This window comes from Gallus gallus, chromosome 4, assembly GCF_016699485.2.
Source record: "Gallus gallus isolate bGalGal1 chromosome 4, bGalGal1.mat.broiler.GRCg7b, whole genome shotgun sequence".
Lineage (NCBI taxonomy): Eukaryota > Metazoa > Chordata > Aves > Galliformes > Phasianidae > Gallus > Gallus gallus.
The window spans coordinates 70,458,729-70,486,516 of record NC_052535.1 but is presented as its reverse complement, the minus strand read 5'-3'; the positions used below and the strand labels follow the sequence as shown (position 1 = coordinate 70,486,516).

The following is a 27,788-nucleotide window of genomic DNA, read 5'->3' as shown; positions in this document are numbered from 1 at the left end:
TGAGCAGAAGTGAGTGGCCTTGCACTTTTGACCAAGTCAGGGACAAAGTTTTGGCAGGCTCAAACAAAAACAAAAAGTAAATAAATAAATTGGAAATTGAAAGTGTTGAAGACAGTGTACAAAAAACCAGGAAATCATTCTAGTTGCATATATTGAATCAAGCTAAACAGGCAGGAACAACCGATATGTTCCTCTTATGTAACTCATAAAGAGGAAAACCAAGTTGTCTCACAAGTCAGTCCTCAGAGCTTATACTATCTTCAGTCTTCAAACTGATTGTAGCCAAACTATACTAATTGCCCCCAAATAAGGCCTGGAATCAGAAAATAAGAATGGGAGGAGATTAAGAATTAAATTGTTGGCTGGTAAGATAAGACATTTGATTTAATCAGCTGTATCAATGGTCCCAATCATATTTAGAAAAAGCACAGTACGAGTTTACTTGTATCAGAGAATAATGACTTTGCAAGCTACTTTGGTTCTCCAAAATGAGAAATGGCATTAACTATGTCCAAAGTTATCAGGCAGCCTGAAAAAGAATAAAGGTCATTATAACCAACTATGTACATAAAATTACGAAAAATCTTGAACTCACAATAGACAGAGTCATACTCATTTGAAATTACTTTTATTTCTCCTAATCTCTTTTAGAAGTTCTTCCGTTAGTGGTAGAACATTTAGTTTTTCAATCATAAATCTTTTTTACAATTCAGAGTTAAAAAAAAAAAAAAAAAAAAAAAGCCTATTCTTTTGCCCTTTTTCTCCTGCTGAGCATAACAGACCTGGAATTATTCTGAGAGCAGTGAGATCAGATCAGAGCTTCTTATTCACTTTCTTGAGTTTTATCTCATTCATTTAAAGTAGAAAGAAAATAAATCCTTTTCAAAGACATAAGTAGTTGCATTACTGAATACATTTTTAATTTTGAGGGATGTATAAAGACATTAAATCTATGGGTCAAAAATATATTCATGTATTCATGCAAGTACAGCACGTTATTCATACTGCTGCAGAAAATGAAGAAAAGTTTACATGTTATTTCCTAAGCAAGAAGAATGTAGGAGTGCTAAACTCTTAAAGTCTCCAGCTGACATAAATCAGCATAGCTGAAATGAAACACACTAGAAATAAGAAGACTTACACATGTACATAATCTGGATGATGTGAGCTTTGCAAAAGATAAAAAATAAAAAAATGTTTTCTAAATTGCCTTCTATTTCATAACTGAATAGGCAATGTTAAAGGGAATCTTAAGAAAAGAACAGTGGAGCCTTTAGGTATGCAGACAACTTGAGTTTGTATGGAAAAAAAATACACTTCCTCATGTAGGACTAAAATTTGAAATGTCACTAGTGTACAGTTCATTTAAGAATAAAAAAGAAACAGAAACAAACAAGACTGTAGGGCCACAAAGATGTTGAAGGGCCTGGAGCATCTCCCTTATGAGGAAAAGCTGACTGACCTGGGACTGTTCAGTTCAGAATATAAATATCCAATAAACAGGAGTCAAGTTGATGGGGATGGGTTCTTTATAGTGATGTGCAGTAATAGAACAAGGGGCAGTGGACAGAAAATTGAACACAGAAGTTCCATACAAACACAGAGAACTTATTTACTGTGAAAGACAGAGCACTGCAACAGGCTGCCCGGAGAGGTTGTGGAATCTCCTTCTCTGAAGATATTCAAAACCCATCTGGACACATTCCTGTGTGAACTACTGTAGGGAATCTGCTCTAGCAGGAGGGTAGGACTGTATGATCTCCAGAAGTCTCTTCCAACCTCTACAAATCTGTGATTCCACGTAATGAAAGAATTTTAAGAAAATTCAAATTAATGTAAAATCAAATGAATAAAAAAAGGTTTATAGCTGATTTTTATACATCCGGCAGGAGGTTACATTTCCTGGCAGACTGTGAAACAGAAATGAAACCACAGGTAAAGATTTGATCAAAAGCTTTTGTCTTACTCATTATTTTATCATCTAAACAATTAATTTAAAAGCAATGAGGATTATTCTTGTGTGTGAGGCTTTGCAGGACTAGATATTCATTGCCATTACAGCTGGTAGAAAATGAAACAAAGAAAAACTCACTGAAATATTTGCAATAATTATGTCTTTTACCTCCACCACCACTGAAATTCAACTGCCTTTACAATAAATGAATATTTTCCTTCTGTATTTGATGACCAGTCTTTAGTCTGTTTGAAGTCCATTCTGATGGTTAGGTAGCAAATGGAAGTTTAACTGCAAAGTAGCACTATCAGTGCCACCTCTCAAAATGAATGCATAGATATACAAAGTTAAGATAAAAGATGTCACACTTCTAAAAACCTGCCCAATCTATTTCACTGAATAAGACCAGACAGCATAGCTCCTTACTTCAGCAATAGAAAAGAAATACAGACCTAGTTTTGTAAGTGTTCAGTATCTTCAAGAACTTTCAAAATGCCATAAATCTTCCAGAACCTTCATAGCATGATTCAGAGCTTCAGGTTAAACTCTACTAGTGTTATGACAGTTACTGGTTCATTTACTCACTTTTATGCTTATGTAAGGATAGCTTCTGGGACTCACAAACAAATTACAGCCTTAATAGTCTGTAATGCAGGGGATGCATTTATAAAAACTACTACCAACAATTATTCCTACAGTTAAGCATAAGTCTTCTACAAATATATTAAAATATATGTATATGTAAATATATATAATGCTCCTTAAGACAGATGAAGATAAGCTTTGTGCTAAGAATTCTGTGTCCTTTGGCTTGAAATACTAGAAATACCATGTGGATTCATCACAAGAAAGATGTGGAGCTCTTGGAGTGGGTCCAGAGGAGGGCCACTAAGATAATCAAAGGGCTGGAACACCTCTCCTATGAGGAAAGGTTGAGGGAACTGCGATTGTTTAGCTTGGAGAACAGAAGGTTCCTGGGAGACCTCCTTGTGGCCTTCCAGTACTTGAAGGGAACGTATAAACAGGAGGGAGAATAGCTGTTTACGAGGTTGGATAGTGATAGGGCAAGGGGGAATGGTTTTCAACTAAGACAGGAGAGGTTTAGGTTTAGATATAAGGAGGAAGTTTTTCACACAGAGAGTGGTGACACACTGGAACAGGTTGCCTGGGAAGATTGTGGATGCCCCATCCCCAGAAGCATTCAAGGCCAGGCTGGATGCGGCTCTGCGCAGCCTGGTCTAGTTGTTGGCAACCCTGCCCATGGTAGAGGAGTTGAAACTAGATAATCATTATGGCCTGTTTTTCTTTAAGCCAGGCAATTTTATGATTCTCCTTAACTCTTTCACTTCACTGAACTTAATTAAAAAATGGAAAAATAAATTTCCATGATTACTAATTGTGGTTTACTCATCCTGATTGCTGTTCAGTGAGGTGGTTTGTCTTGCTTTGACTTTTTTTTTTTATATTTTGAATTTTACTCAATTAGAATCTTCATGAAGTAAAGGAGTACGCTCCTATTTTAATTTTCCTTTCTGGCTTTGTCAAAATCCAATAAATGAACACTAAGACAGAGGGACAGAGGGTATCATAAGCCCTCACACTCCGATCTGTATTTTTCCAAATTGACAGATAACTATTGACATTTGCTTTGAATTATGTTGGCCTTAAGAGCAATTCTTGTTCAGAATTATCAATTTATTGTTTCACTCATGAGCTACACTTAATAAATACAATGTAGCTTTGCAATTCAGGGATTAACGAATACATATAATTAGATACACATGTATATATATTTATACATATGATATACACGTACACAAACACACAAACGCTTATGTATTTGCACACATTTTTACATAATTTTTGTACCCTGATATTAACTTCTGAATGAATGGCAGGTACAAAATCCAGCAGGTCATGGGAGGTGATCCTGCCCCTCTACTCTGCACTGATGAGGTCTTACCTGGAGTACTGTATCCAAATGTGCAGTAATTAGTACAGGAGAGACATAGTTCTGTTGGAGCACGTCCAGAGAAGAGTCACAAAAACAATTCATGGAATGGAACACCTCTCCTATAAGGACAGGATGAGAGAGCTGGGGCTCTTCAGCCTGGAGAACAGAAGGCTCTGAGGTGACCTGATAGTGGCCTTTCAGTATCTAAAGGGGAACTAGAGGAAAGAAGGGAACAGACTCTTTTAGCAGGGTCAGTGGTGATAGAACAAGGGGAAATGGCTTCAAACTCAGGGAGGGTAGATTTAGGTTACATATAGGGAAATCATATCTTACAATGAGGGTGGTGAGGCACTGGAACAGGTTACCTAGTGTTGTGGTTGATACCCCATCCCTGGAGACTTTCAAGGTGAGGGTGGGGAAGGCCCTGGGCAACCTGACCTAGCTGTGCATGTCCCTGTACATTGCAGGAGAACTGGACTAGATGGCTCTCAGAGGCCCCTTCCAACTCTAAGGACTCTATGATTCTATGAAAAAGAAGGAAGTGCTGCTATATTAACAATTGAAGGACAAAATAAATTTTTGGTTTCTATCTTTTATAATTTTTTGTTTGTTTGTTTGTTTTTGCAGTTGTCATTTGTGTTTTGCTTTTTTTTAAATAAATACAGCTGACATGCATTTTAACATTCAAAATGACTTTTCCGTATTTAATGAGCTGACTGTGTGTGCACTGTAAATGATCCATGGTAAAATGATGTCCAAAATACTGATCCACATAAGATGCCAAAAAAAAAAAAAAAAAAAAGATAAACTTAAAAAAAATTCAATTACAAGGTCCTGGTGCCATATATTATATGCATAAAGTGCTTCAGGTATGAAGGTTGTATATAATAACATCATCTAAACTCAGATGATATTTTCAGAATACGAACATTTTGAGAAGTATACGAGGGCTGGCAACCCTGTCCATGGCAGCGTTGAAATGAGGTGATCATTAAAGTCCCTCCCAACCTAAGACATTCTCTGATTCTGCGACTCTCACAAAGTAATTCAGGAACACAGTCTTTCTATCAAAGACCTTTGGTCAAAGATCTTTCTATGGAATTAACACCATTTGTAGCTAATTTAACTGGTGTATAGCTAACTAAACCATAATCAATGGTTTTCAACACCTGTGCCAATTTGAAAGCTGCTTCTCTTCATAATTAAGCTATTCTTTCAGATATGAAGGTCTGTAAGTCTGAACGTTTGTCTGATTTTTCTGTCACAGCAGCTATTCAACAAAAAACATTATCTCCAAGTAAAAACATGTCATGTCACATTGTTAGAACAACATGAATACACTGACTTGGCACTAATCACGCACTTCTGCAATTCTTACTTTGCACTGTAGCTAAATGTAATTTCTTACCTTGAAAACAAAGAGTAATTTATAGCTTCTAAAATTTAAAGAGAGAAATAAATGTTTGTAGCTAGAAAATAAAAGCCCTTTTTTATATCTTCTTTATTAAAAATCAGCATATCTTGCTTAGATTCTGTAGAATAGTACTGGCAAGACATGAATTTTGCATAGCTATAAAGCAGAATCCTACCTGTAAAAATCATTTTCCATTCTTTTGGTTATAGAACAAATAGAAATGGTTTTTTTATAAATCTGAAACAGATCGTTACTGGAACCAAACTTAAAAAGTGTTTAACCAGACTATCATTTACTATAATTTGGGAAAAATAAAGAATAAAAAAAATCTAAGATCTTCCAAGTACCTTTCTCCTGCTGCGTAAGTTATGTTAATTATGATTGCATGCAAATGGATAGATAATTTGCCTGGTTTGTTGGCTCTGCAGTTTCAGTACACAAAATTCTGAAGTAAAGCTAAAAAATGCTGAAGTTGTTCAATATCTGAAAATATGACTCTTAAACAATTTTAGTAATGTAGGTCTGAGGATATGCAAGTAAATTGCTAATACAGGTGACACACCCTATAGGAAGGAGACTCTGCATGTTTACATTGCTTCATAAATTCAACAGGCTGTTTCTGACTACAATTTATAGCTGATGACTAGATGTACAGTGGAATTTCTTTAATGCTATCTCACTGATGCAAGAGTAGAGTATGACTGTTGATTTTTCTCCTTTTTCTTCCTAATTGTTTTTGAATATATGTTTTTTTCACATTATATTTTTTCACCTTTTTTTTTTTTTTAATCCTTTTGCTAAAATCTTTTATATCATCACATCTGTCTGGCTCTAAGCCTCTGTATTTTTTCCCCATACAGTAACTCTTTAACTCTATTGTAGAAGCATGAAAAAACAGATTTAATAACAATTACGTTATTTTAGATAGAGGCAGAAAGATCCTTTAACAGTCTTGTTTTCCCTTAGCAGCACCTCACCATACTGAGAAACACCTATTTTAGCTAAACTAAAAAATGGACAAAATTAGTTGTTAACAGAAACAGTGATCTTGTTCCCCAAAAGATGTACTTTTGAGTTCAAACTCAAAATTGTAATACAGTTTTATGACATTACATTACAGTTGCCTCTACCAATCTGTTGTCTCCACAGTGTCTCCAATTGCTACTGCTAACAATTCAGAACTTTTTATCAATAGTTCTTTGGAGCGTATTTTAAAGTGTCCTTTCCTTTTCAAAAAATTTTTTGAAAACAATAAAGAATCATCATATTTCTCAGTGATTTGAATATTTAAGTGAATATATCCAAATGTGTCAACTTAATTCTGTAATCCTTAAACTATCATAGACAACAGATGGTAGATGGAGAATAAATGGAAGAACATATTTGAACATATTATAAATATACCCAGGTTTGTCAATTTTTAAATTTAGCTATAAAGCCAAATATTTCTGGGCACAACTTCTTGTATTTAAAAACTTGAAGCTCTGATACTATCATCCACAGTTTTCAGAGATGTAACATCAACAATACCAAATGAGTGACTAGCTCATTTTAAATGACCAGTTAAATAACCTGTTCCTGTTAAATGAACAGTACAGAATTCAGAAAATGCCAGATCAGTTATATTGCTCTTCACAATGTGCATAATGGTACATGAAAGACACTGAAAAGTATTACAACAGACTCCACTATTTCTGAAGTCAAGAAGGACAAGACTTGTTTTTTTAAAAGTGGAAGAATAGAGCAAGAGATCTTCTGGTAAGGGGGATTTTACAGGGTAGGTTTTTTTGTTTGGTTGGTTGGTTTTGTTTTTGTTTTAGATATTTTTTAGTTTGGACAGAATTATAATGAAGCTCTTTTTGTAATGAGCCACAAAAAATTATAAATTCATGTTGTGTTAAGGCTACCACTAGCTAAATTGTATTAAAAATACCTGCATTGTATGATTTGTATATTGTCAATGTTACCAACTTTTAAAATAGCATGTTCACTAACATATTCTGTGTACACAGCTTGCTTTCTACATAATTTTAAGCTTACTTCACATATCCATGCAGCTATCTTGAGCTATTCCTTCTGTTGTTGAAAATTTATTCTAGCACTATGACTGAGAAGAACTTCCACAATTGTGGGATGTTATTTAACATTGGCAAAGGCTAAACTGACAGCTTGGGCAAAATGAAAATCACCAAGAAGTTTGTGATAGAAATGAGTGTAAACAGATGGTATGGAGTGAGATGAAGTACTGTTGAATTTCTATGTTAGGATGATGGAAGAGCTCCTGTTTAAGATTATTTTTTCTTAATGGAAAGAAGCATAATACTAACTTCAAAAAGTCTTCGGTATGCTAGATCATGGGAGACGAATTAGCATTTTCCAAAGTTTTACATAAAGCATGTTGCTAAGATCCTGCAGCTGGTCATGAAAGCCCTAGTCTTTGCATCTGCATGCACCACTCAAGAGGTTCTTTAGAAATCTGGAGGAAAGTACCATGATTTTGGAGAAGAGTAAAATCACCTACTCTTTGCTACTGTCCTCAAACACATTATCTCTAAGTGTTTTCAATAAACATTCACTTGAACTTGGAAATCTTTTTATACTCCTTGCAAACTGCAAAATGTTTAGCATAAACATTTGTGCTGTTTATAAAAATCATTTCAATAAGATTGGATTTTACAGAACATTATACGTATCAAACACGTTTCTATTTAAGGTTGTAATATTATGTTACAATTGTGTTCAATATAATATTGCTATGGTGATGTTCCAATTTTGTGTAATTTTGTAGAAAATTGCTTAACATGCATGTACAGTCAATTCCATAGAAATTATAATCAATTCAGCAACCAATTTCTTTTGGGAGTCTAAGTGTACAGACCAATCTGAGACATAATAGCCTTTCATTTACTGTATTGTAATGTACTGATGTTTCACAGAACTAGGAGAATTTCTTTGTGTTTTTCCACTCTGAATAACTGACTTGTAAATAAAATCTAGGGAAGTAGAACACTAACTGGTGATGTGTATCTAAAGTGTTAGCTGATTAGAATAATGCAACTGATCCTTAACACTAAGGAAATAGAGAAGGAGAAAAAATCAACTTGTGATTATACTTAGGCCAACAATAATTTTAATCAAGATGTAGCTGCACAGCTGAATACAGCTAAAATTGCATTAAATTAGAGTTCACTTAAAGTGTTATTAGAACTCTTGTGTTATTAAAAAAATCAGTTCACAATACTATTTAGATCTATTTTAAATGTAAGAGTTTAACTTCAGAGTTGAGTTAAGTAGTCTGATGTGAAGTTAACATGACATGAAACAACCATTATGTTTGTTTCTTTTTTTAGGTTAGGTATTATTTATTAAAAAATAACTTCACATGAATTTTCAAGTCTTTCTGAAAATTCTCAATAGCTATTCATCTCTGACCCAAATGAGTAGGGAGAATGAGTGGAGAAACCTATGCAATAACTCCATAGGAATGATGGATGTTATGCCTTACTTTTTAGAAGTAGGTTTACCTCACAAGTATTTCTCTTCAAAGACTATTTTCATGGAAGAATACTGATCTCTTTCATATTGTAAATATTCTTCTAAATATTATTTCCTGATTTAAAGTAGAGCAAAACAGGAAAGAATAGAAAAACAAATGGTAAATGCCAGAGAATCACAGAATCACCGAGGTTGGAAAAAACCTACAAGATCATCCAGTCCAACCATTCCCTTATCACCAACAGCTCTCACTAAACCATGTCCCTCAAGACAATGTCTAAATTCCTCGAATACTTGCAGCATCGGTGACTCCACCACCTCCCTGGGCAGCCCATTCCAGCGTTTGACCACTCTTTTGGAAAAGTAGTATTTCCTAACATCCAGTCTGAATCTCCATTGGGGCAACTTGAGGCCATTCCCTCTAGTCCTATCACTTGTTATACATAAGTAGAGGCTGACCCCCAGACCACTACTACCTCCCTTCATGGTAGTTACAGAGATTTAATTAACTAGTCCATAAGATGGTAAGCTTTGGGAGTTTATCATATCTACGTAACTCATAGTGTCTACTGGAACTGAGGTTATACACATCTACAATTGGACCTTCAAATTAAGTTAATATAATACAATGACCTTCATGTTTTAAACAGAGTTTGAATAGAAACTCATTCATTGAATTATTTCCATTATAATAACATTCCTCTGAAGATAATTAAGCATTTCTGTCCCCAGTGAATCCACTGAAATGTTATGAGACACTTAAAGTACTTACTAATCAATCTCTTCAACAAAGATGTGAATTCTGAGAGATGACAATAGACAATAGAACTTCAGGATACCAGACATTTTAACTCTTAAAAAAACAACACATCAAGAAATACATATAAGAGACAATTTTTGTTAGCAAAAAGTGTGGAAGCTTCTATTTTTCATATGCAGACCACAATTTCAAACATAATTACAACCAAGAGACAGTCACCTCTCTGTAACTAAAGTTAGTATGCAAAGACTGAAATCAGGCACTTATAAGTCAAACCAAAGCAAAGCCTTGGAAACCATGAAATTAAGAACAACGTGCTTATTTTTTAATTTTTCCTTCCTATTTTCGCTAGTATACTAATCATATTTGTATCAAAGTATGGTTTCTGTTTCTCCAGTTGATCCACACTATAGTTCCTAATGAAGATGTAAACCTTTATTTGTGGTATCATAAATGACTACCACGAGAACATTTGTATAATCACAAAAGACTGAGTAATGAATAACGAGGCAAGATAATCCCTTGGATTCTATATTGCTTCATTTACTTCACAGAATCACGGAATGGGTGAGGTTGGAAAAGACATCTGGAGGTCATTTAGCCCAACCTTCTTGCTCACCATGGCCAACCAGAGCCAAAAATAACAATACTTTTCTCTAGGGGGAGAAACTCCACAACCTCACTAGGCAATCTGCGCTCAGTCACCTACAGGGTGTTTCCTGATGTCCAGAGGGAACCTTCTGCATTTCAGGTTTCCATCCACTTTCCTCACAGCAGAGTGGATCTAGTCCTTTCATCACCTTTGTAGCTCTACACTGGACTCTCTCCAGTATGCTCACATCTTTCTTGTAATGGGGAGCCCAGAACTGGACTCTATGCCCCATGTGTTAACTCACTAGTGCTGAAATAGAAGAGAGGGATCAACTCCCTCAACCTTGATAGAGATTCATCTATTTTACATGATGTCCCATACTTTCTTTCCTGTTTCTCCTACTTCCTTTCATGTGTGTGTTTTGTGATAATATTAACTATTCACTTTGTATTAAGGAATTCTGATGAGTTTTATCGCATCTACTACACACTACCTACCATTAATTTGCAAATTAATTTTAGGCAAAAGTTTAACTAAACCTCTAAAAATAAATGGACAATACGTCTTCATGGTCACAACATAAAGGTAGTTTCCCTTCTCTTAATATGGTGCATGATAAATTAGTGCTAAAAACCAGGAAATCCAGATAAGATGGATAAGTTGTGATAAAAATATACAATAGACCAAGGTCAATATCTGGAAATTCACTCTATTGCAGAAGGCACAACATATACTAGTGCACAAAGAGATGAAGGCTTTGAAAAGATTTAATGAAGGGAGCACAGAAAAAGTGGTAAACGCTGTGAAGTATAGTGCTATGAGAGTAGAATGAGAGCAGAATACAACTACAGTTGTGATATTACAGCATGCTTTCTTTCTCCTTCGATTAAAATGATTATTTTGTTTAGGTAAAGAAAACCTGAGGAAGGGAATATGAATATCCATTCCACTTGATTGATCCTCCCTGTCCTGGAAGAAAGATCCTACTTGGAGGATGAAAATAAACATTCTGAGCACACTACCTTAACCTTTTTTTTTTTTTTTTTTTTTTTTTTTGTCTCATTCACTCAACCATGTATTAAACATTAAGTTTTAAAGTTATATACTATGTTTTGGAGTGTTTCTTTGCTAGCTTGCTTTTGTTACTCCAATAACAGCCATCACAGAAATCTACCTCTTGAATTATGACTGTTGTTATTGACATTTTCAAAAAGTAGCAGGTATTTCATTAATTAGTTGCTTATTTATCAAATTTCTGTCTACATAATAAGATAAATTAGTGATCACCTTTCTTGTACTATTTGTTTATGAGTTGAGAAATACTCAAACTCTGGTAAGGAATTCATCATACTGCAGTCATCTTATTAATTATGAGCTTAGAAAAGTGGCAAGAACACAGTATTGGTACACTTAATTCCAACACAGTAGTCTCAGAGGTATTACACACACACACATATCTGCATCTATATTTGGTTTACATATTTCTGATAAGATGTCTCATCAAATTTGATATTTAGGATGCTATTGACAATTCTGCCTTGACTGATATGCTACAACTGAGACAAATTAACATTTAGTCTCCTAAAATTTGAGTTAGATTTTGCAAACATTTACCTCAATGTGCTAATCTCAGAGTGATTTATAAGTTATGAGGATTTACAAATTATAATCAAACTTGGTTTGTCACCAGGTTCTGAGTAACTGGAAAATTAAATAGAAATTTAAAAGTGAAAAGAGCTGAATACAGACAACCTGTTTGGGTGAGGTCAGGTTGGGCTGAGCTGTTTCTATTAACCTTTTCTTGAATAATCTCAGAAGTTTTTTTATTATTATTATTTAATTTGAAGTTAGTATGCTCCCCATGGATAATTTTAAGCAACAGTTTTATAAGTTATTTATTGATAAATATGTATATCATCTAATATGAAAATGTAGTATTTCGTAATTTCATACTAAGTAAGAGTTATTTACAAGAGTAAATACATTTGTATCTGAAGTTTTGCCACTTTTTTAAGTAGCAAGAACTAGGCTCAATATTAAAGTAATGCAAAGGGAACAGAGTTTCAAATACTAAAAATAAAGTCTTTTGACGTGAGTAGCTTTGTTATCTTGTAGAAATTAAAAAGTTACCCTTTAACAATCCAAATTACTATATTTTGAGGGAATGAAATGAGAATAAAGACTATGTACTTTTCCAGAAGATCCAGTTCTAATTCACACTGAAATTAATTCAGAGAAAGACCGTTATCTGCATTATTCAGATTAGCAGCGTAAATACAAAGGGTTTAAAATTCTCTGAAACTACAATAAATAAAAAGACATTTTATGGTAACTTCTAGTAATTATCGTTATTTTGATATTAACCTTATAGGATCCTAATTAGCAAGAAGATCTATGAGAGCACACAAATACCTGTAAGCACTGTTGTCTGTCAGCACAGAAACACAAAATCCAATTGATGAGATATTTTTATATATCAAAAATATCAATTTGCTTTCTTTCTACTAGGATATTATACAACCACCATACTTCACATTTTGACAGAGACAACCCAAAATATTTCGTCAACCAATTTTTTTTCAAGTGAGAAGTAGAATGACTGAACACATGCAAATACCTATCAGCTCAGTGGGGAAAGGGACGTCACTGTCAATCCATTATAGCTTACACTTGCAGAGAAAATACTTACAGGAATAATTTTCTCTTTATCAAGAACATCTGTATAAATGAGTTCTCACCCTTGGATAGCTGAAAACAATGGGGTGTCTCTTTCAGATGACTGAACATTAGCAGGAGATTGTCTTAAAAGGAAATAGAGACGCAAAATGACAGAAAGGATCTTCATAGGTTGTACACTTACACGTCCTACAACAAAACATAAACTGCTAACATGAGTTTGCTTTTGACAGAGCTATGTCACAGCTATGGTAGTTCCAATCAAGCCTTTAATGGGGATAACAGCCTAAAGAGCAGAAATATAGTGCAAAACCAAACCAAACCAAACTAAAAAAAAACTCCTAAGGATGAAAATCATTAGTTTATACTTCCTCCTCCCAAATGAATAAGGCACTGCTATATCTTGTCACCCAAGCTTCTGTCTGCAGCTTTAGAAGCAAGTACATAAGCTACTCAATTAAAACTTTTTAGCGATTCATCACAATTTGTCATAATGTAGTACTGCAAAAGCTTTAATCTTAAAATGCCACTTTCAGTCAAGAACTCAGCTTACATATTTATTTGATAATCTAATTGTGATGTCAGTCATCTAAAAGCATAAAAAAACAAGAAAATAACATTTTCATTATTTCAGAAAATAATAAAAATACTAATAAATAGTACAATGCATTCAGGTTTATTTGAGCCCCAATATATTATATTTATACACTGCCAAAATTTCTCACAGATATTCTGAGTTACAGCACTGACCATTTTATTTTTGCCACACAAATGTTCAGGCAAACTTTTAAAGCATTGCTCTTTACACTTGGGAAATACCAAGACTGAGTTCACCAGTGCCTTGATGGCCCTGACCAGCCTCATGCAGACCTACTCCAAGCCCTACCTATGGTCCCAGTCCGCCTGTGCTCTGCCTCTCTTCAGACACATCACAGCCTGAACTAGAACTCACTGGTCCTGCTATGGACTCCAACCTGCAAACTGATGTTCTTTCTTGATTTTGGCCCATCCCTGTCCCTGTGGACCTATGTGGTAATCACAGGGCTTTGTGATAAAAATCCTGTCTCCACAAAGACCGATTAGCACAGAAGAACAATGGTTCTGAGAGAATCTAAACAGCCCTCAGACCTGACTAATCCAAGGTCCATCACAGGAACATATTCAGTTCATGAAATGCTCACCTCCATTAGCACAAAAGAATGAAGAGGGACAAAGGCAGGTAGGGGAGACCCAGTTACCCCATCAGAGACACAAGCCCTATCCCAGACGCTCAAAGGGTGCCATAGAGGGTGACAGCAGTCAGATGCATCAAGGGAGCAACTCTCCAGACCTCCCTAGAAACACTGTGGTATCAATGCCTAGGGTGATGGCACTCATTAGAGGATGCAGGAGAGAAGAATTGTGGGATTGCTCAAGACTTATGGGGTGTTTATTGGAAGAACCAAAGGTGGTAAAAAGGAGGGAGCAGAGTGATTTGGAGAGGAACAGGAATGGGGAAAAGGAGTGATAAGGCAACAAAAATCATGTGTAAAGAGGTGACTGGTTAGTACATTTGTCTGGCCACGTTCTGTGCCACCTCTCTGGGGGTGCCTTAATCACATCTTCGTCTCATATTGTTTTATTTAAAGTTATTATGTAAAGTATTAAAGATTTAATAGCTGCAATCACTTAGGAGATTTCCAAGTGTTTTCCAAACATAATCTATGTGATATTCCAAAGTACTCATCACTGGAGTCTCATCATGAAATCCCATGAAATGAAAAATATAAACCAATTTCAAAATCTTATTCATGCATATTCGTTATTTTATCTGTCAGAAAAGTTTTACTTTATTTAATTTATGACTATGTTTCAGAATACCAGATCAATTAATGCAATCTTTGAAAAATCCTGAAAACAAACTTGCCACATCTAATCCATAGGCATTCAAAACCTAATAGTTTTATCCATATTGTTATTTACATTATACATCATTGAATTTTTTTTTTTTCTAAGAAAAACCGTTTACTGTAAAAGTGACATTTAAAAAGCAATCTAAGTGGTAAATCGAAAGACATTAATAAGAGGAAGACATTATATCATGTCATTTTCTCCTCAGGTTTATCATCAAAAGAAAAATGATATAGACAATGAGAAGTGGAAAATCAACAAGATATCTTCTTAATGTCTTTCCAGTGGCAATGAAAGGCCTACAGTAGAACAGAACATATAATATTCTGTAGAAATGGGAAGCTTCTTACCAGACAGAGAATGAAAAGAGAAAACGGAAAGTTTGAGGAAAGGAGAAGAAAAACAGTCAAACTCACTTTTCCTGTCATTCAGTTTCAAAATAAAGTAATTTAGAAACTGAGATCAGTTTTTATTGCCATATACATATATAGTTTATAGACACTAAACCCTAACCCATTATTACTGTACAATACTGAAGAAACTAGAGTTACAGCTACAGTAACTATGGTAATACAGGCATGTCTTCATTCGGGCTGTCACTGGATACTTAGTAAATGAAAAATAACTAACATAAACTAGTGCAACGAATGTATGGCAAAAGGAGAAACTAATAATTACAGTGATGAAATATATTGGTTTTGCAGTATTATTTAGTACTAATGTCAAGTAGAAATTAATAAACGCTACAATTGCTGGTAATGCTATTTATTGGATACTTTTTAGGAGAAAGAAGAATTGATTTTCTGTAAGAAATTACAGTGTACTTTGGTAGCACACATCTAAACAGACAACACGTACTTACCTTTTTTCATCATTTTCTGCTATTCATAAGTGTAGCATAGATTTAATGAAATATACTTGGAAACTGCAGGATATGTTCACTCACAACTCCCAAACATGCTTTTTTAGCAGATCAAAATATTATCTATACATCATTGAAATGCAATTCTTAATTCTCTGAAGTTCTACTGTCTCAGAGAAAGCTGGAGATGTTTGGCACTAATACAAGGGCTGCTTCAAAAGTAATGCCTCCTATTTTATTATGCTGGCCCACAACTCCAGTGGTGGATGCTGGTGGTATGGCAGTAGAGGCTGAATATTCCCACCATTACTCCATTACATTTTGTTGCCATGTGACAGATGGCAGCAGAGGGGCAGGCTGACAAAATGGCATCTGACATGGAAGTATAGATGAAGCAAAGGTACGAAATTGAATTCCTCCATGCAGAAAAAATGGCACCCACTGATGCCTGCTGAATGTTTACGAGGATCAAACAGTGGATGTGAGCACAGTGAGGCGGTGGGTGATGTGTTTCAGTAGTGGTGACAGCTGCAGCGGGTTGCATCCACTGGTACAGATTTTTATGAATGTGGCATGTAGGCTCTTGTTCAGTGCTGGCTAAGATGCACAGCTAATGGTAGTGACTATGTCAAAAAATAGTGTTTTGTAGCTGAAAATTTGCTCTATTCGTGTTATTGTGCTCTTTGTACTTGTTGCAGTTTCCATAGAAGTAAATAGGAAGCATTACTTTCAGACTGATCTGCATGTTTTCATGTCTGTAGAACATAGACTAAAAACAATTGCTTCTGTCTTTATGTGTGAAACAATGCTAGAAGTCTCATGCTTGGTTTTGCACCTCACTCATTAGCATTAAGCCACATTACTTAGCAATAACTGTAAGAAAAGAAGATAAATATGGAAAAAGGAATTAACTACAAGCCCTGAAAAAATCAGGCTTAAAGCCATTGTCTGTTAAAGTACATAAATGAGGATATTACCCAAAGTACATTGTTATGAATTGTCATTAAAACATTACTTCCTAACAAAATTCCACAAACGCAGAAAAGGTTGAACTACAATCTAAACGTAGTAAGTAAATGTTACTAATTTGATTTTAAAGAGCTTATGTTAAAAACATTTTTTAAAGAAATATGTAAATAATTTTAAAAACTAAAGCCTGATAGTGTTAGATCTGAATGAAGCTAAATGAAAATCTCATGATGCTCACACATAGCTTACAAGACACTTAGGTTATGTCTCTCAGATGTATTCCATTTCTATTATAGCTACTTAAGCATTTTTATATATTATGTGTTTATTTAGATGTTCATCTGATACCTCCATTGCAATGGAAATACACTTAGAGCTATGCTGAAGGATTCTGTGTATCTTTCTAGCTGGTACTTTGATTTTTTTTTAAATTGTTTTTAATTATTATTATTATTTTTCAAATTGTTGCATAGAATATCACTAGAAAAAGTTTGGCCATGTTGCTATAAAGCCTGTTTTTCAAAGCCTAATACAGTATTTGGGCAATGGCATGGGGCATGGGATATGTTTCAAGCCATTTAATAGTTGCTTCCACCATGGTAAGCACATAATGTTTGCCATTGTGAGTTTGTGGCAGAGTCATATAATCAACCTGCCAAGCCTCTCTATATTTACAGTTCTGCCATCGCCCTTCACGCCAGAGGCGTTTCATTCCCTTGGCTTGTTTAACTGCAGTGCATGTTTCACATTCATGAATAACTTGCACAATAGTGTCCACGGTTAAGTCCACCCCTTGGTCTCAAGCCCATTTATATGTCACATCTCTTCCCTGATGGCCTGAGGTGTCATGGGCCCACCAAGGTAGAAATAACTCACTCTTGTATTGTCAGCCCAAATCTATCAAAGCCATTTCAAATCCAGTGGCCTGATGGTTATTTTTATGTACTTCAGTGAACTTGCTCATGGGTACATGAACATCTACCCAATGCACCCTTATGGCCATATTCTCTACCCGTGCAGTAATGTCCTTGTGGCATAGCACCTGGCTGCCTTTGATTCCAGTTCATACTGAAGTTCCAGCACATCAGGTTAAGCAACACTTGATGTTGGCGTTACTTCATTAAAGTCACACCAAAAACCTTACCATGTTCAGAAGGGAGGGGAGGGCTTAAGAAATTTATCAAATTATTTTTGTACAGGCAGACTCACCCTTCTGTCTTCCAGTGAACCAGTGCCATATGCTTTGTTCCTTCCAGGGACGGTTCTGCATTTAGTTGTAAATTTCTGTCCTGAATTTCCAGAAAAGACATCTTATTAAACAAACTTCTTCAGAAGGACATATCACATTTTATTTTGCCCAATCAAAAGTAACTGAATACAGTACTGAATACATACATGTAATATGGGACTAACGTTTCAATTAAGTAACACTAATTCCTGTGGGAACTTAACTGTATCGATGTAGTCTGACCATGGTGTCTTTGTCTCTGACATCCATTCCTGGAACCCAGTCTTTCTTTTTTTCTAATATTTCTTCTTAGTGTAACAACTTAACATAGCACAGCACAACACTGTATAGCATAGAGTAACATAATGTAACATAACATAACATAAACATCTGTTATAATGTAACAGTTTTCATTACCAGGCATTGCCAGAAGGTGCTATGCTTTCATCAGAGCAGTGACACTTTGATAAAGCACCAGGGCAATACATCATCAAGGAGCTGCATAGGGTGATGTATTGGTGTAATACATCAAAATGCCACTGCTGATGAGAGGTTTGATTCTGCTCCTGTTGAAGTCTGTAGAATATTATCATTAAGTAAAATGAAAAAGGAGCAGGATCATAATGTGCTTTAGAAAGAAACAACTATTTTATATATTTTTTCATATTTTAGAAGTCTTTTTAAATTTGTCACCTTTAGTGTTTTAATTTAGTATTTCAGTGCAGATTTGTATCACAGAATTTAAGAGAGAAATACATAGGAGATGATCAAATGGGTACATGTTATTCTTCCTCTCTAAAATCACCAGAGATTTATGGGATAATAAACTGGAGGGGTTTTGAGTTTGTGTGGCTTGCACTGCTAGTTGCAGTTTGTTGCTGTGGGAATAAAACCTTAAGCACTGGCAATGTAAAGAATATCTGTTGTTAGAAATGCCTAAGAATAGAAGACTATAAAAACAGTAATAATGGACTAGGCCACAGATCATGTATATTACCAGTATCCAACCTCTGACAATAGCTAAATGTCACTTTCTTATATATAAAAAAACAAAAAAACAAACAAAAATAGAAAAAGCCTATTGTTCTACCTAGTGTTTGGCACATTCAATGTTTTTGCTCTTTCCTGGGTACCTGTCACATTTGTGCCCTGGCACACAGAATGCTTTCAATCTACCATTTTACAGACTCCCAAGATATACCAGACTGTCCTGAGGCAGGCACTTGTGGCATGTGCAAAGCTTTGAAATCATCTGTGAATCCAAATTATTGTTACTTTTTTTTTTTATGATTAAACACCCCACTCACTGTCTGCCATTTTTAGATGATTTTTCCAAAGAGATGTCACTCTTAAAAGAAGTTGCCTATTAGACAAGAACTGACCGATAGCTATATATGATATATTCACATTTCAATTAAAAAAAAAAAAAAAAAAAAGCTAAAAGGATTATCTGATTATCTTTCTTTGTGCTTAATATAACAGGTTTAAGATTTTGTCAGTGGTATCCATAGATGCAGTGACACCAACATAAAAGGCCACTAGGTTGGTCAAACAGGGTTTGCCCTTGGTGAAGCCATGCAAGTTTTCCCATATCACCTTCCTATCTTCAGTGTGCCTTAGCATAGCTTCTAGGAGGATCTCCTCCATGATCTTTCCTGGCTGAGGTAACACTGATAGGTTGATAGTTCCCAGAGTCATTCTTTTCACCCTTCTTAAAAAAGGGAGTGACACTACCATTTTTCCAGTCACCAAGGGACTTCACCTGATTGCCATAGCTTTCAAATATCATTGAGAGCGGTTTGGTGACCACATCAGCCAGCTCCCTCAGGACTCTGGGATGCACTTCACTGGGACCCACAGACTTGTAGATATTCAGGTTCCTCAGGTGGTCACAAACCTGATCTTCACTTACAGCGGGAAGGACACTGCTTTCCCAATCCCTCCTATCAAACCAAACATTTGAGGGCTGTGTGGCAAGCAGTTATCAGAGAAGACTGAGGCAAAAAAAGTTGTTAAGTACCTCAGCCTTCTCCTTGTATGTTGCTACCAGCTTGCTTGTGCCAGTCAGTGGGGGGGGGTGGGTTGGATATTTAATTCCTGGATAATAAACAAAATTAATAGAAAATTAATAAGGGAAGACAACCATCTCAAAATTAAATGAAAAAAACCAAACAAACAACAACAACAACAACAACAAAAAAACCCACCAACAACAAAATAAAACAAAGGGAGCTGCAAAAAATAGGCAACAAAAAATTGGTTACCTAAATGATAGAGTAGCAGCACATGCTCTCTCTCACAGTGTCTTGTTAGCAGAGTGTCTAATCATTATGGACAGGAGGAAATATTTTAAAGATGTTTGACAATCTTTTCCAACAATGTAGAGGAAAAGGCCTCTCAAGAACTTTGAAGCAATGAAAATTATTTTGATCTATTCTCTATAACAGTCAGCTGAAAATAATGCTTTAGTGAAATACGAGTTTTCTTCATTATACAGCATTCAGGGGGGGTGTTTTTCAAAGAAGTGACTTAATTCAGCTTGCACTGAAGTCAGTAGGAGATTTACCATTGATATCAGTGAGAACACAGGTCACACTGAACAACTTCAAATGCCATAATCTACAGTGTCACTGTAGTGATGACACTGAGCTTAAAAATTACCAAATAAAGTTTTAAAGTCAATAATTAAAACAAAATTTAAACCTCATATGGTTTTTGTTTGCCTACAGTTTACAGTAACATCACAGGTGTCCAAGTACATATGTATTATATATTAAAAAATGTATAATATTTTATACACAAGTGTACTTCAAGTGAAGAATGAAATCATGAATCACTGAAGATTTTAGCTGAACTAATATTAAAGAAACTCCCTATTGCTCAAACTTGGGAAATTCTTATGACTGAAGTGACCCCAACCAACAATGCATTAAGTAAATTCATCATATAAAGGTTACAGAAGAACAGGAATGGTCCTTGAAGATTTTCTCCATGTTTTAGACTGGATCAAGAGAATAAGTAGAAAAGTGTAAGATGTATAAGTTTCCATTCCATCTGAATTAGAGAATCAAAAAATCAAACGATAAAACAAGGATTTCAGGAAGGTGGGGGAAGAGAAAATTAAAAAAAAAAAAGTATAAAATGAAAATGCAATTCATACAAAAGTAATGGTATTGATTCTCCTCTAATCAGAAATTTATTTTCTATGTGTAATGTGTTACATTTGATGGCACACAATTTTTTTGGAATCTTTGTCGTTTCATTATTACATTCTGTACCTGATAAGTGTATTAGTGTAGAAGTATGTTACCAAATCTACTGAAAACTTAAGTCATTTTACAGAATGACCACAAAATGTTTTGCTTGATATTGTTGTTATTCTGTTCATTCCCAATTGTATCAAATTGAAATTACTGAAAGTGAAAGGTCCTGTCAATCAATGGCAGCAGGTTCCACCTTCTTGAGATCAGTTCAGCAGGGCTGAAGTTCAATGCCTCCATAACACTAATGACAGAAAGAATTTTAAAACACTGTAGCACCACTTTAGCAGAAGAAAGGCGAGTGATTTTAGGAAAGAAATTGAGAAGCTGAAACAATTAATAGAGTGTAATGAAAGGGAAGAATACACAACAAATACAAAAGATCATCATTACTTTAGGAGTACTGAAGTAAAAGATTTTGTAGGAGCTTAAAAACATTTTATGTTTCCAAGGAGTATTAACATCTTTTAATTCTATTGAAATATAACCCATGATCCATGTTATTTTTGAGAATTTCAGATACTAATTTAGTATTAACGTTTGTAGCATAGAGATGAATTGCCGTGTCTTCTTAAATAATTACACTTTATAATAATATTACACTACAGAATCATTATGACTTATATAATAGACTATATCCTCAAATTGAGTTCATACTGGAAAAAAAACTTACTAAGATATTTCTCTCTGATTTTACATTTTGGCCCAATGAATAACTTTCTCTCTCTTATCCTTCCACCCCTTTCAGAGCAAAATCATTTGTCTCCCACTCAAAATGTAAAATACAAAATTATATTTTTAAAGAATAACAAGAAAGCAGAAACAACAGAAATATACCTTACACAAAAAGACGACATAGCATACATGTTACTAACCTAATAGCAGCAACAAAAAAAATCAGTGAAAATTCATCTTGAGTTTCTAGTTGTTTGATAATGAAAAAAATCACCTAAATATCTATAATTTACAAATAATGTTTGATTTACTATTCAACTTAAAGGATGCAGCTGAGCATAAAACCTTGTTTAAAATGTCAACATTAGAATTAATTTAGTGTAAAGTAAAAAGACTGACAAACTTCCTTCCTGTTTGATAAAACATAGCTAGACTTTGATGTCAGTTTTGGATTTACAACACCAAATAAATCCATAAGTACACACATTATTTTAGGGTGTTTGCACAATACAATAAATTGGCATGGTATATAATTGGAGATGAAAGAAAACTGCAAACTGACACAACTGTTAATACAAAATAAGTACTGTGAGGAAAAGTCTTATTCAGGAAAGCTATGAAAAAATCCAACCAAAATACTCTTTTTGCCCAGTTACAATTTTTTGATAATATTCACCACTAGAAAATACTAAACAATGAATCAATAACATGGAAGGGAAATTAGTAAGGAATCACTTGAACAGAAAATCATGTATTGCCTTTTCAAACGCTCATTTGATGAGCATAATGGTGAGGAAAGTTGCTAGTTACAGAGACCAAAAGCATTCACTTTCTGGCACGTGAAGTTCAGGCATTTCTGCGTATTCACTTTTTAAAACCAGCTAACATACATTTATGTGAAAGTGATGTTGCACCTGAAATCAGGAGGCAACAATTCAGGGATTTTAGAACAGATCCCTGAAGTACAAAGCCTGACAACTTTAAAAGCAGAAGGAACTAACAAGTCAATCCCTATGATTCTTTAACAACCCATTACTCATGTCTTAAGAAGTATTTTTTCCACTGCAAATATAAATAACAGTATTTATAGTGGCCTAAAAATTTCAGTATTTCCCAGAAGCAAGCTCAATATAAAATTATTAAGACATGTTTTCCAGTAGGTGTCTTTTTTTTGTGTGTGTATGTATGTGTGTGTTAAAATGTATGTGTATGCATCACATACACATGCAGTTCAAACCACATAATCCTTTCCACAGGATCACTTTCACTCTCATGTGGTAAACTACAGTACATAGCTATTTTCAGACTACCTTTGCAGTGACTGATTGTGATTCAGACATTAGACAACTAAGGTTCTGAAATGCAGCCCCTGAGGATTTTCAGGCCAACAAGGTAAACTATAGACTCTGTACAATTATTGCAGGTACTTCTCTTTCCTTTCTAAGATAATGAGAAATCAAGTATATGGATAAAATTAGGAGACATTAATTAACCTGCAAAATAAGTTCAGTGCATAAGCTAAAAAGACTGTGCTTATAGCTGTCCACCTACACTGTGTTTTATAATGGGAACAGATTATAATGGATTCTAAAAGCAAATTTACATAGAATGCAAGACATGATCATTAGTAATAATGTGAGGGATCTCTGCTCCTTGATCTCATTTAACATCTTACTTTTTATAATTATGTATGTCTTTGTATATTTTTGAGCTACGTAACAATCACTTTCCATTGTGTCAGCTGTGAGCATTTGAACCTGTTATGCGCTTGACTCAGTCCATGATAGATTTCTATCTGAACTCAAATGTATTTGAAAAAAATTGGATGTGTAATGTTCTATTTCATAATGCCCAGAATTCTAAATCTATAGCTTCACTCCATTTTTTTTTTTTAAGTAACATAAATGAACTTCTGTCTCTGAAGAAAACAAATATGTTTTTATAAGTGGGATAGAGGAATACCTATTACAGAAGTGCTATCTCAGGACTACTTCTATTAATTCTATTATCCCAAAACATCTTTGCTGTCTGAGAAGGGGGCACTTAGCTGTCTGAACTAATATTTTAAGGCTATTAAAATGTGGTAGTCAAATTTTAGCCCTATTCAAAGTCCTGCTATACTTATACTTATGCTATACAACGTTAAGTGATTTCCATAAGAAAATAAATAAAAGCCAATACTTCAGTCAGATAAATGCAGCTTCCATTGCTCCATGATACATATCTCCTGAAGAGATTGTTGACTGTAATTGTCTGAATGACATATTCTAATTGGTCTGATGAGGAAAGCAGATGTCTGGAATCACAGACCATACTCAAGTGAAAAGAAAAAAAAAAAAAAAAAGGAAAATAATGGTTTTGTTAAAGAACGAATAAAGTAATAAAAATAATTATTCTAGAGATTTTGAAACTGATTTTACTCATTAAATGCAAATTTAATCATTCTGAAAATCACCGTAGGCTGTGCGTAGATGTTGAAAGTTCTGATTCCGTAACAGTGAAGCAATTCAATACTGGAGTGTCAATGTATCTCCTCTTTCAAAATCTGCTCTTTTCATGAGGTGTCATGAATCTGGGGCCCAATCTGAAGAAGAAATGGGACAAAGGTAGCTTTTTTTTTTTTTTTTTTTTTTTTTAACATCATTGTGGGTCTCATTATGAGATTTCTAAAAACACCTCACTGAAGGAAAACAAGATTTTGTATATTAGGTATTTATTTCGAGGTGTACATTAATATTCTAATGTTCTCCATTGATAGATGCCTGTTACTTTCAATAAATTGAAATTTACATGTACACTGAATAGTGAACTGAAATATAACTAATACTTTTTCTCTTAATTTAAAGAATATTTTTTGCACACACAGTATTGCTTCATTGTTACTAAACACTTTCTAACAATTCATAGATAAATCACATTAAGGGTATTGGCCTTACTTACTGTGTCTTTAGTGGAAAAACTTTTTAAATTGAAGAACTATGTGGAAGTTTTAAACACTGCTGATTTAGAGAATGCTGTAAGAACAGAAGATTGGTAAAAGTTTGCAGAATATAAGCACACATGATGATAAATAACTTAGAATGAAAAATAAAATTGTCCCTTAACTTCAACAATTTAAATCCCTGAGGATGGGTATAATTTTAGAATAGGAGTTACATCACAATTCCTCTAAAAATGATAATACAAGTGTCTCAGAAGACTGATCTGTAAGAATAAAATACACTATCAGTAACTAATTCATGACACAGCTGCTGAAACTGTAAGAACTCTATTAGTCTCTTTGTGAAATATCTATTAATAAAAAACTACATTAAATACTGTGCATCTGTTGAGCTTTTCCAGCAATATGATTCCTAAGAGTGATATGATGTGGACTCAAACCACACATGAGAAGTCAACTAGCAGAATAACAGGTGGGGTTTCGTGCCAGGGAGGAACAATCAAGCAGATGTTTATTCTAAGACAAGGAACTAACTGAGAAATTCCTTGAGCATATAGACAGGGAACTACATAATGTTTTTATTGATTTTAAAAAGGCACTTGATAGACTGTGTCAAAATAATTATTCTGCATCTTAGAGCATTACACTATCCCAGAAAGCTAAAAGCAATTACCCCTGACTTAAGAATATGGAAAGCACAAACAAAGTTAACGGTTCACTCACCAATTTTCTCTCCTCAGACATTTCTTTTCACCTCATTTTGTCAACCATACTTTATGACTACATCTGAGATGACAACTTAAAAAGAAGCGTCAGAGCTGATCTCTGTTTTCTTGACTGTACTAACCCAGTAACTTGAGCTTCTGGAGACATAAAATCCTTGAAGAAAATTTAAGATTTAGATTTCATATTTTGAGAAGAAAGAAAATACATTCTGGAAAAAAAAAAAAAGAAAAAAAAACAAAAGAATTAGAACAGTAAATTTGAAGCAGAAAGAGATGAACTGCTTCAAATACCCAGAAGTAACAATTGCTATGGCAATACTGATATGAGTCTTGATTTAGTCAACATAGCAGCAGGGTAAAAGTTAGGGAGCTAGAAAGGTATATCAAAGTCACAATCTGCAATATAAGAGAAACACAATGAAACAGTAAGTTACTTCTCTGAGAAAAGTTAAATTAGTTACACTTTAGACTAGACATACAAATCTAAGAGAGAAGGCAAAAGTAACCACTGAAGGTTTACACAGTCTGTCTTGAAGACTGCCCATTATGTACCTTGCAATAGCTGCAGTCTGGTCCTGAGAGAAGACACGGTAGCAGATGAAGGTCATTGTTTTGCAAAAGGATTATCTATTAAATGCCTAGATTTGCACAACTGTATTTATGCAGTGCAGTATTTATTCTGCATTTATGTAAGAGAGTTAGACATCTGGGATACCGAATGACCTTCTGTTTATGAGAACACAAACCTACTATTTCTTCAGAAAATATTTGCATTCTTCAAGTTATAGACTGGGCAGAATGTAAACCACTGTCATTCCTCACGTTGGCATCTCTGTATATTACTGTATATTTATCAAAAAGAATGGGACCTGAAGGAGAACAAAAGGGAGTTGAAATCTGCACATTGATGGTTTCCCTTCATCCAAAGTGACAGACTTTTAGATTGATTTTATATCATATAACTGTTGAATCTAGAACCAGAAAGCAAGAACCACAGAAAAAAATGAATGGGCACCGTCTTCTCTGCAGCTCTGATTTCTCTACAACTGGTCTATGGTGCCAGGAGAATTTGGACCAAGCAGCAATCTATTTGTTTTCTATCTTCTTGTTATTCCAGGAATCAGTGTGAATCAGATCTTTGAGAAACTGGAAAATTCTGCACTACTGTGAGCATTCATGCTGCCTGTACTAGCACATCTTGCCTTACACATTTTGAGCACGGAATGTGTACCTAGAATGACAGATAGAGGCTGTGATACAACTTTTCAGCTCCTCTTGTGTCCACCAGACACCCATCATTGTCCATGAGTCCCATCCAATATCAAACAGTGGAGTTCATACTTAAGTACACATTCACTGAAATACCATCAGAAAGACATGCAAAATATATTATTTTTTGAAAATAAAATTGGGTTAAGATAAGAAAAGCAGATCCCTGTGACAATCATGCATAAGCTAAATGCTAGAGAAGTGGCGCAGAAAACTGATGTAATTCTATAACTAATACTGTTACAGTAGGGCTTTAATTTCCAAATGGGAAACATGCAACATTGAAAGGTATAGTTAGGCAATTAAATGAGAATCTACCTGCAGGAACTGTTGCATGTAGTCTCCGTTCGCTCGTCCGGTGTTCGTCCTCTGTCTACGTGTAGGGCTTACTGCTGGGCGAAACCGACCCTTTACCAGGTCGGGGCCAGATGCTCACCCAGACCCCAGGAGTAAGTGAGGCAAATGGCGTTTATTGCTATAGGCTACGTGTTTAAATACAAGTGTTTCCTCCAATCACGAAGTTACACTTGGCACACACAGGTGGCATAACACACAGGTGGCATAGGAACCTGCACGCGTCACACCTCGTTTCCCTCGCTACGCCTACAACACACCTCGTTTCCCTCGCTACGCATACAACAAGGAACTCAGGCTGTTCTTAAAGACAAGAGATTGAGGGAAGGGAGAAAAAAAATAAAAAAAGAAAAATAAGTGTATACATATACATATATATGCAATATCTTACCATTTTTTCTTTTATATATATATATTTTTTTTTTCTTATATATATATGTAAGAAAAAAATGGTAAGATATTGATTTTAGATATATATTAAGATATAAGATATATATAAGAAAAGATATAATATATATTTAAGAAAAATATATTATATAAGATATATATATATATAAGAAAATATATACATATTTATGTATTTTTATATAATTGTACACTTAACCAAAATTTATTTTGCTTTGGTAGCACATGTATAGTAGATATACAATAACTGTACAATAGACATTAAGAGAACTGGCGTTACAGTAAGCTTTCATTAACCTGATTCAGCCTAAAAAAAAATAATCTTGTGGCTGTGTGATTAACAAAAGCATCATAGAATGGCCTGG

General features: G+C 34.6%; 1 long non-coding RNA gene across 1 annotated transcript in view; it reads right to left on the bottom strand.

Moving 5' to 3' along the window:
• LOC124417922 overlaps nt 1-27,131 on the bottom strand; it is a 41,868-nt gene extending 14,737 nt beyond the window's left edge. The window contains exons 1-4 of the long non-coding RNA XR_006939141.1: nt 26,983-27,131; nt 25,394-25,604; nt 24,670-24,743; nt 17,776-17,855 (exon numbers count right to left, since the gene is read on the bottom strand). This is a non-coding gene — a long non-coding RNA (uncharacterized LOC124417922). The remainder of the gene's footprint in view (nt 1-17,775; nt 17,856-24,669; nt 24,744-25,393; nt 25,605-26,982) is intronic.
• Nucleotides 27,132-27,788: the final 657 nt, after the last annotated feature.